The sequence below is a fragment of the Taeniopygia guttata genome, chromosome 2 (genome assembly GCF_048771995.1).
Source record: "Taeniopygia guttata chromosome 2, bTaeGut7.mat, whole genome shotgun sequence".
Lineage (NCBI taxonomy): Eukaryota > Metazoa > Chordata > Aves > Passeriformes > Estrildidae > Taeniopygia > Taeniopygia guttata.
Window position 1 is genome coordinate 13,238,606 of NC_133026.1, and position 7,990 is coordinate 13,246,595.

At 38.9% G+C, this 7,990-nt stretch overlaps 1 long non-coding RNA gene across 1 annotated transcript in view; it reads right to left on the reverse strand.

Moving 5' to 3' along the window:
• Positions 1-5,296: 5,296 nt before the first annotated feature.
• LOC140682586 (uncharacterized) overlaps positions 5,297-7,990 on the reverse strand; it is a 36,749-nt gene continuing 34,055 nt past the window's right edge. Inside the window, exon 2 of the long non-coding RNA XR_012054444.1 lies at positions 5,297-5,870. This is a non-coding gene — a long non-coding RNA (uncharacterized lncRNA). The remainder of the gene's footprint in view (positions 5,871-7,990) is intronic.

The following is a 7,990-nucleotide window of genomic DNA, read 5'->3' on the forward strand; positions in this document are numbered from 1 at the left end:
AAGTGCAGCTTTAAAAAGAAAAACATGAAGGAACTATTTACTATTTCAGTCAGTCTGCTAAGACGAACAACAGCACATAAGTTGGGTAGTTAGTTCAAAGTTTCAGCATTTGCACACACCAGTTTTCAGAAACCACACAAAGTAAAATCTGACATAAATTGCATCTACATTAAATTGTTCAAGTAATTTGGAATTGACACATTCCTAGAAATTCCCATCCATGTTCGTTTGGAAACAATTAAACAAAACTTGTTTAAAAAATAATCTGTTGAGGCATTTTCCCCATCTCTTCCAACAAATAATTCAACTCCAGAAGTTTCACTGTAGTTTTTATAATGTATGGGATTTTTTTCACCTGGGTCATTTCTTACCCATGTGAAAGTTCTACTATCTCACTTTTTGCCTTCAACAGTTTGAAAACTAGAGAAATCATTAATATTAAGAAGAATGCCAAAGATGATAGTTTTCTCATCTTGTCTTTGTTTCTCTTTTCCTCTGGGCCACATAAGGATATTCAAGTCAGCAGAGACAGTGTTACTCTTTAAAAATCCTGCTGATTTAATATTTAGTAGGTGATGGATTCCACCTCAACAATCAGTCTCAGGAATAAAAATAGTCTGAATCCTACTCCACAGGAGTGCCATCCACAAATCCATAGATAGAAACCCAAAGTATTGTACAGCACAACATTTCCTGCTCAGTAAGCTTGAGACAAGCTGCTGTGATTCCCTATATATACACATATATTCTGAGCTGATGCCTGTCAAACCAGCCCCTGGTTAAGTGGCAAGAATAATATAGCTTCCTTTCCCTAGAGGTAACTGTCCTCATTACTGAAACGAATGAACCCCTAGGTGTATAATAGAATCTTCTTTAAAATATTCATCATATGACAGCTGATATTTCAGCCATATTTGGTTGGAATGCTACATTTTGGGGAACTTAGGACTCCATAGTCAATTAACCTAGTATTTTGCTCACCATCTAATTTATATTTTTATCATAAATCATTAAACATTTATGTTAGTATGTAACTTGTTATTCTCCTACTCAGGACTGAGTCAAACAGGCAGACCAGGCCTTCTCTTTCTGCAGCAATATCCATTAAAACATCTGGACTAGCAAAGCTGAAACTTTACACTTTCCCTCAGCCAGAAAACATCAACTTCTCCGAGGTGAGTCACATCATCCAGCAAGGTTCTGTTTCCTTCACACTTCTCAGAATCAACACTTCAGACTGTGAAAACCTCCCTCTGCCAGCAGGTCTCAGGAAGACCATGAGCAGGCAGGGGGAAATAACACAGGGACCAGAATTCTCCACCAGAAATCAGAACAAAAAACTATGTAGGAAAATAAAGAAATAAATAGAGCAGCAGGTTATTCACCCCAAATATTTCCTTGTTCAAACACCAAACAATGCTCTTTTTTTTTTTTTTTTTTGACTCTCCATTCTTACTTCTTTCTCAAAATAAATCCTGCATTTTTCTTTCAGAAAGTCCTATTCCACATGCCTTCCAGTGCATTATCTGGCAGCACAAGTGCCTCCACAAGCCTCCCCTGTCCTGCTCATGCGAGGCACATCAGGCAGGCACACAGAGATCCCTGTGGGGGGAGAGTGTCACCGACGTGCAAGGCTGCTCAGGAAGTTTACACAGCACTTGCTCAAACTCTGCAAGCCTTCCTGACACCACCTCAGCATTCCAGCACACCAGCATCATTTCTAAGTGATTTCTCATGTGATTAGTGCTGTCTCTCCATTCCCGCATGCTACTCAGACACTGGTGACAAAAAAAAAAAAAAAAAAAAATCATTCTTACTCTCATCAGGACTTGTTTGTCATCAGAATCCCTCTTTAGTTTTAGTAATTTGCTTAGTTTTAGCCTACTTATCTCATTATGCTGGTCTAATTAAAATCATTTGCTGACAAATATTGTCAGTAATGTAACAGTTGGCTAAATTAACACTGGCTTAGCCTTAGCTTTGTTATCAGCTTAACTACGCAGCACTGATTGATGAGCATTTTAAAGCAGGAATTCCTTTCTTCAGGTCAAATGCAGAGAAGGCAAAGCTGGAGATTTGAATTCGATACATCAACAAGTCTTACCAGAAGAAAGTCAGATATAATTGTGCAGAAGTCAAACCAAACTCACATCTCCACAACTTCCCTGCAAGTTTGGTCATAAAAACAAAGATGCATTTGGCCCAGCCTGGTAAAACAGCAGGCACATAGCTTAACATCTAAAATTACTGTTATAAGCAGTATGTCTCGTGGTCTGATTCTTATTTACTTTTTTGGCATAAATTGAGTATTTCTAGACAACAATTATTCCTACAGACAAAACTTAATTGCAATATTCATCACCAAATATGACTAAATGATAGGGATGCTGAAGTGTTTTACAGTGAAAACACATCCAATTTTAATGAAGTTCAAAAAAAGAAATGTTTATTTATGGATTAAAGAACACAAAGATCTGCTGCTCACAATTTCTAAAATACTGACAGCTTTTTTTTTTTTCTTTTTTTAAGAGAGAAAAAGAGTGCAAGGGAAGGAAAGACTTCACATCTTGTAAATAGTTGTGGTGAGTGGATCAATGTTCCCAGCAGACAGGCAGAGAGTTTCTGGGTCTTTTGACACTAGTTGAGATCAGATGATATACAACTGAAGTCTGAAGACAAAGTTGCCTTTAAAAGGTTGCATCTGGTGAAAGGGTGGAGATGTGCTGATAACCCATTACAGCTGCAGGGGGATGTCTCAACATGTCTTGAGAAAGACTGCATATTTCTCTGTTTGGGGCTGAGGTTTGCTACTGTTCAAATTAAGTGACATCTTCTTAACACTCCTAAAGAAGGAAAAAAGGTGGAATCCAAACCAGAACAATATCCTGTAGAAAAGTGCTTTCTATTTCGTAGGCTCTTATTAGGGGAAAAAAGCATAACTACACATCTAAAACTAGCTCCTCCACTGAAGACCTAAGTTGAAAACAACTTTAAGAGAAGATAAGAATATTTCAGAGCAATATATAAATGTAACAGAACCATGGAAAAAAAATACAGAGAAAAATCCAGGTTTTGGATAAAATTTTCAGAAAACCCTTTCCCACTTCAGGAATTTGCAACCATCACCTATTGAATGAGAGCTGCTCCTGTTGGTCTTCAGAATGATCTATTAGACGAGGGTGCACAGAAATATTACATGGGGAATACCAACCTCCCAGAGATATCTGTATCTCCCAGAGATACAGATTCAGCCTTCTTGGAATCAGTTATTTGAAAAGCAACTAGAAAACTGTGGCCTTGCATAGACTTGACAGTGCTCCACTGGAACAACCAGAACCCAGGTTTGCACAGGCTCTAGCAAGTTCACTTGCGCAAGAAATCCCAACTGTTTAAAAAAATATTATTCAGCTTGGGGAGAGGAGTAAGAGGGGAAAGGGAAATATAACACACAGGTAATCTTTATTTCTCTGAAAACTGCTATCACTGGCCTGCTGTCAAACCATCCAAAGACAAGAAAATACACCATCTGCTGCCATTATTACAGTCCAATTCTCTGTAGATTCAACCACAGGAAAAGAGGAAGTCCAGAGTTAGGCTTCAGCTTACAGCACATGGGCTGAAAAAGAAAAAAAAATATGATCTTTTGCTAAGCCAGCTAACATGCTGCTGCTCCAACACTGCCTCAGGTCATGCAGCCTCAGTTGCACCATCTGGGCTGGAAAGACTCCAGGGAGGAAAGAGCAGCTGAGAGTGAAACAAGTTGAGGATCCAGTATAACCATGACCGTTCTGTTCTATGAGTTCACCTAAAACCTCACCTTCCCAGTTCCTGTTTCTTGTTCTCAGACACCTGCTTTGTTAAATTATTTGTGATGTGTTCTTCTCTATCCAGATGTCTTAATTACTTGTTTCTCACTAAATGCTGGCTTCATATGCCTTTCTGGTGTACAACCTTCTCCTTGGATTCACAAGGCTCAGCATCCTGGTGAAATGTCACTTACAATGGAAGCATTAGGCACCAGGAGTAAAAACACAAGTTGAGATTGTTTTTAAAAGCAGAAAAACCCCTTCCAAGATCTTGTGACATCAGTTATCAGAAACAAAGATAAAATGCTGTTCCTATTTTCAGCAGCAACATTCCCATTGATTTTAACACTGCAGGATATGCCCCTGTGCACTGAAACAAACCACCTGTATATGAATGTAGCCAGGATGAAGTGACCTCCAGGAAAGCAATTTCTTGTCCTTTGATTCTGAGGAGTAATAGTAAAAAGATCTGTCCCTTCAATCTGTATCTCGGTCAAGTCACGCACAAAGAGATGTAACATTCTGGATCACACTCATTTGTTTCCTTTTCCTTGACACCTTACCATGCTTCCCATGTTGTTTAGGCATTTCCTTTTCGTTCCTGACTTGCAAAAGTTACCAACTTTATATGAGGCCATAATGCAAAGACATGTGTGCTTTCTGAAGGTTGACAGTGTCAGCTAAGGAATGAAATCCAGTGGTCTCCTAGAAACAAGAAGGCAATATAAATTACCTGCAGAATTAATGTGAAAACTCCATTTTGGATAGCCAATCAGGGAGCAGATTGGGGATGTTTAAGTGCAAATCTACAAATTCATAATATTGTGCTGGCAGTGCAACACACACTCCCTTTGCAATTCTCATTCACAAGAGAGGAAGAGTGACTCATGAGCTGTCCTGCCTCAAACTCCACAGCAGAGTTGTGGCTGTCCCCTTAACACCCTAACACCCCTTCTACCAACTTCAGAGGTAGCAATTCCTTTGGGCATCTCCACATCAGGCCAGAAAATGCTCCTGGCAGAGCAAGGAAAGTTGTCCTAAAACTCCTGCTCAGCTGTACACAGTTCCATGTGATGGGGATGGATCCTGGATCCTAGGTCTAAGTGTACACCTGAAATATTTTTCTACTGTCTTCATGATATCAACTTCAAATCTTAAATTGTCTTGAGCAGGATAGGAACTTTGCATGGCATCAGATGAGTTGCTGAATGAAAAATGTATATTACCTAGAAACTGCCTTCAAAACTCATTTTAAAAAGAGACTTTGGAAAAATCTGACATTGTTTTCATCTTTACAGATGGATTAAAGAAGATACCTGAAAATAATTTAGAAAGCTGCCTATGTTTTTTACATACATACACATTAATTTCTGCTTTTCAATACCCAAATCCTGACTATTTCCACTGGTCTTGCTTCTCTGCAGAGAAGCACTGCTTCTCTGCTGCTAGCTCATAACATCCCCAAAGTAAAGGCAGAACTTGTTCTTACATATTGAGAATTAGCACAGAGCAGAATTTAATGATCAGAATAGTACATACTACACAGGCAATTGCAAACATTTCAGTACTCAGGATTTTGAAGGAAGTTATTTCTATACTACAGTTATGTGGAATGTTTTCTGAAATAGTCACATGCATATTTGAGTCCATCCTGGGATCTGGATATCCAGCAAATGGATTACAAAATCTGATTTGTAATGGTTTTATTATCAGGGCTTACCACTGCCAATCCATGTCCTCTGACATCTCTGATAGAATCCCTTCAGTTCAGGGAATATAGTGACACCCAGCAGCCCAGGAAAGGATACAGGTGTTCAAACACTACAGGAGATGAAGTCAAATTTCCTAGGCCAGAGAAGGATGTGAGGAGAAATGAAGTAGAAGGAATGTGCAAAATGTCCTCTTGCAGCAGGTCCATGTGGGCATGGGCACATCTCTCCCCTTCACTCACAGGCAGTTTGCAGACTGAATCCACTCTAATCTCCTTTCTGCTCCTGGAGAGGGATGTGCAGCTTCACATCACCTCTGTCAATGAACATCAAACATGAAGTGAGATTCAGGTATCTGTAGGGAAAAGGAAGAAAAAAAAAAAAAAAAAGGAAAAATAAGTATAAAAGTACTCTTTCAGGACAGAACAGGTCGGAAGAGCAGAAGAGCAGATGATGCAGATCCAGACATTGCTTGGCAGTTCTTATCCAGTGGTGTCTGTCCCCTGAGGGCCCTATGGCAGCTTCTGCTGAAGTGACCCATTTCTTGCAGCCAGGGAGGATAACCTGATGCCACCACACCAGCACCAGCTGGTATTATTTCAGATGTATCACAGAGCAGAAGAATGAACCAAGCAGGGACACTTAATTTTTATTGCTTGAAGGGAGAAGACATTATGAAAAGCTACCTATATTGACTCTGTCCTTAGTATAAATGGAGGGGTTTACAAGGCCTTTTCTCTTCATAAACATATTTGGAGGGAGAAAGTTACCAGTTTGGCACATTTTGCCAACTGTGTGACTTATTTATACTGCACTGTAAGGAGGAGGAAATCCCCTGCTCACAGCATGCCTGCTGTCCTCTCCCGGATCATACCAGAACACTGCACACTGTGTCTGTGGCTTTCCATGCATTGAAAAAACAACGCCAAGGAGTCTTTTAGATAACAGTCTCACCAAGTGCAGTCAGGAGCTTAATGAAGGCAGCTTTCACAAATCAAGTGAAGAGCTCTGGACACAATCCAGAAGAGGCTGTTAGGAAGCAAATTACTGCACTGACAATACACTGGGTTTCTATGTCCAAAGTTTAACATATTTAATTGTATTTTGTGGCTATTTCCCTCTGAAACAGCCAAGAAAGATGAAGGGACTCTGCACATGAATGTATAATAGTTACTTTACAAAGGGTATCTGAAATTCCCATTTTCCAACTTTCCATCCTTACAATTGCGATTTGCAGTCCCAAATCCTTCCATTAAATTACTGACCAAATTTATGCTATTGCAATTAGTATAAGCAGTGGAACAAAATTTAGATTCTGCACAAGATGCAATCAAAAAAGTACATTTATTAGTATGTACCAGATATTTTTTAGCTTATCTAGTCATCTTAAATATACAGCACTGATCAACTACTTATATTTAAAAACCAGTACTATCCATGACACAGATGGTAGTATCCAGATTATGACAGGCACCAAAATTTGTGGTCCAGCTTTCCAGGTTCTTGCAGCTGGAGATCAATATGGCCAGCCAGACACAAAAATCTGCGCAGGACACAACACAGCATCAGGCCAGGTTGGATGGGGCTTTGAACAACCTGGTGGAATATGTCCTTACCCATGGCAGGGAGGGTGAAACTAGATATTCTTTAAGGTCCCTTCCCACCCAAATACTTCTATGATTCTATCAGTAACATTTCATTTTCTTAGATGTCCTTTTACATCTGTCTTTTCCTTTAGGATCTACTGCTTTTAAGGACCAATTTTATTCCACTTTAGGGAAAAACTGTTCTTTTCCCTAATGGGAATAATCTTTAATAACTACTAGTCACCTCTTAAAGAGATGCCCATTCAAAGGCATGTTCCAGAGACTCACATTAATCAAATAAAAAAATATGTTCTCTAGTAAGCTCTGGCATATTGCAAATGTACTGAATGATTGACATTTTTATGATTATGCTAATGTTGTGACATTTGATGTGCTTGGTTTTTTAATCATGCAATTAAGTTCTCTGAAAGAAAACCAGAAAGAAAAAGATCAATCACTGACAAGGCAGAAATAATGAAAACTTCTTCTACCAGCTTTAGAAACAAATGCCTGCTAGTCAATGGCAAACATTTGAACTAGATATTTCAGATTTGTCAGTTTTACTCTGAAAGTAAAGAGCACTGGTAGGGTGACTTCCAATTTTTTGGCACAATCAGTGGCTTCACTTTCACCTTTTCCCTCTACCTTTGAAGTATAATAGCATTTGTCATGAAATGACTCTTTCATTCACTGAATTATAGCCCTTAGAAAACCATTGCTTCCTTGTAGACAATTTCAAAATATGCATAACCCAATTAGGTAATGGAAGCTTTTAACTTCATCCTCTTTTCAAATACTGCATCAGTTATATCCCAAATTAAAGTAGGAGAGAGATATGATATATTGCCAATATAAATAATTTAATCATTCCTCTCCCACACCTACAAAC